A 2,615-nucleotide genomic window follows, 5' to 3' on the forward strand; every position below is an offset into this window, starting at 1 on the left:
GCACTCTGTAGGCTTAATGTTCATGACCCTGTTTAAAGGTAGATATTTTTATTATGTCCATTTTACAGATGAAGAAACTGAGGAACGAGAGGATAAACAGCTTGGCCAAGGTCACAGAGATAGTTGATGGTAGAAGTGGGGTGTGCAGCAAAGTCATGTCATTCTAGAACCAGAGTCCTCAGCCTCTGTTGTAAGCAGCTCTTGATTCTCACGGTGCCGCAGAAGCTGAGTATTGTGTTGTGAAGTGAGAAGACAAGTTACTGTCTCTTAGGTTGAACTTTCATGTCACTCTGAGAGTCCCCTTTCTCCCAGGGCACACACACTCATACACATACAGTCCATTATCTGGGTTAGGCTATGTTCTACCTGTTGCCAGTCGCCTGGACCCCCTGTCTCCCTCTGCTCTGCAGACTTTGCAGTCAAGTCTTCCCTGTTTCGTCACGTTTTTATTTTTATGGTGACATTTCTCTCAGAACCTGAGCCATCCCTCCCTAAAACCAGGCTCCCATTCTCTACTCCTCCTTATCCATTTCTCTTTCAGATGGTGTTTTTTTTTTTTTCCTTTTTCTATACTGTCTGATATTTATTAGTACTTGGATCAGAGAAACCCAAAGTGCACCATAATGGAGGGGTTCTGGAATTCCAGGCTGTCCTGTGGACTATAAACTGCAAAGCTCCAGCTTGTCACGCTGAAGCAGGTCTGCCCAGGAAATAAACCTACAGCTGAATCAGCAAAGACTATAAGAGAAGAACTCTGTTCTAACTGGGCCTTGTCGGTGAGAGATACTGATATAGAGAATAGAAGGAAGAGTTGGTGATGTCATCCTCATCAGGAAAACTGTACAGTTCCATGATTTGGGTGATGTCAAATGCATCAGAGTACAAAGCAGGAACTGAGGCCACTAGCCTCTCCAATTGAGGATCTTGCATTTGACATCACTTGTAGGAATCTCCATGATCATAGAGTCCCCTGCCCAGGGGAAAGGGTCTAAGAGCTGAGATGAGAGGGAGTTATAGGAATCTGAAACTTCAAGGAGAAAAGAATGAGGGCTGGTTGATGCTGTGGGCACATCCTTGGCTGGAAGGACCTGGCTTGGTGGCTTTGGTGATTGCTGCTCTTGCTTTTGCTGCTGCTTCTTCATTTTGAACCCCCGGTTCCTGAACCAAATCAGATGGTGTTTGAATGTGTATAAATCCCACACTTGGGATTCAAGTTATTTCCCACCCCCCTCAGTTTTGTGTTTCAGTTGGATATAAATAAATACTGGGGGTGGTAGTATTACTCATCTCCCCAGGTGGGAGTCTGCACATCCCAGCTCTGACCCTGCTGGGTTTCCCCATGAGATTTTAAATAAGTTATGTGTCACACTGTAAGCAGCCTACAAGTGCAGTTATTAATAATGCATGTAATTTTGTAAACAACAACGAGGATCCGTGGTAGATGTGTGGGGGAGAAATAGAGGCTCCGCAGATGGAAGCTGCAGCACACGCTTGTGTATCATACCCATATCGAAACCCCCTTCTTCCTTGATAGCAGAACACACTTTAAAAAAGAGGCACTGGTATACCCAATCCTAGACTATGAGCTAATGGTGAGCTGAAGCCAGTCATGACAATCTTGTTCCTAACTTTGCCAGCTTCCCTTGAAGTTAGAAGTGACATGAATGAGATCCAGGAGACCTAAATACATCTGCTGTTAGTGCTTCTGGGAACAAGTGTGTCTCCCAACAAAAAGGAAAACATGCAGCTGGCACCAGCTCTCCTCCCCTTTTCTGTTTGGAAAGTGGATGTGGTGTCTGCAGATGCAGTGGCCACCATGCAAGGAGCACGGGGCTAAATGCAACTGTGCTAGGCGGCCCTGTATCCCTGATGACCGAGCTAACAGCAGCCACCTACTTCTGGACATCTTGTTAAGAGATAAAAATAAGCCTTTTATTATTTTTTGTTTGTATAAGCCTCTGTTCATTAGGTTTTCCATTACTCGCAGCCAAATGCATTCTGAGTTGATACAGAAGTGATTTCTGTTCCTTTCTTGTTGTCCCCTAACCAAATGCTCATTTTAGAAAAAATATATTAAAAACAACCAAGCAAAAAAATCCATAAATAATCACTGTTGAATCCTTTGGAAACTTTTTTATGACTAAAAAATATTTGGTTAACATTCATTGAGTGTTTATGATAGGATCAGTTCTCTTTCTGCATTTTATTCCCACAACCTGTGAGGTCCATATCATTACTATTCAGAAAAAATACACACTTACTCCCTCTAAATTTCCCTTTCCCTATTAAAGTGAGCCATTGTTACTGACTTGTTCTTACGATTCCAGGGTTTTTTCCCCTGTGCAATTACATACACATTCAGAAGGTTTTGTATTTTGCATAACAATTAGATCATCCTAGGCATATAGTACTTCAACTTGCTTTTTGCTTTTAATAATTTATCTCAGAGATTTTTTTTTCTGTGTCAGCTCAAACAGATCTATCTCAAAATTCTCAACAGCTGTGTAGTAAGTACGGCAGCTCTTTCTAGGAGTCAGAGCTGTTCAAAGGCGTATTGGGTTGCTTAAGTGCTAATGATCTCCCAGTTTTCAAAGGAACCAAGTAGAATAAGGTAA

At 42.4% G+C, this 2,615-nt stretch overlaps 1 pseudogene; it reads right to left on the reverse strand.

Moving 5' to 3' along the window:
* On the reverse strand, nt 599–1,508 carry LOC102182718 (annotated as a pseudogene).

This window comes from Capra hircus, chromosome 17 (genome assembly GCF_001704415.2).
Source record: "Capra hircus breed San Clemente chromosome 17, ASM170441v1, whole genome shotgun sequence".
Classification (NCBI taxonomy): Eukaryota; Metazoa; Chordata; class Mammalia; order Artiodactyla; family Bovidae; genus Capra; species Capra hircus.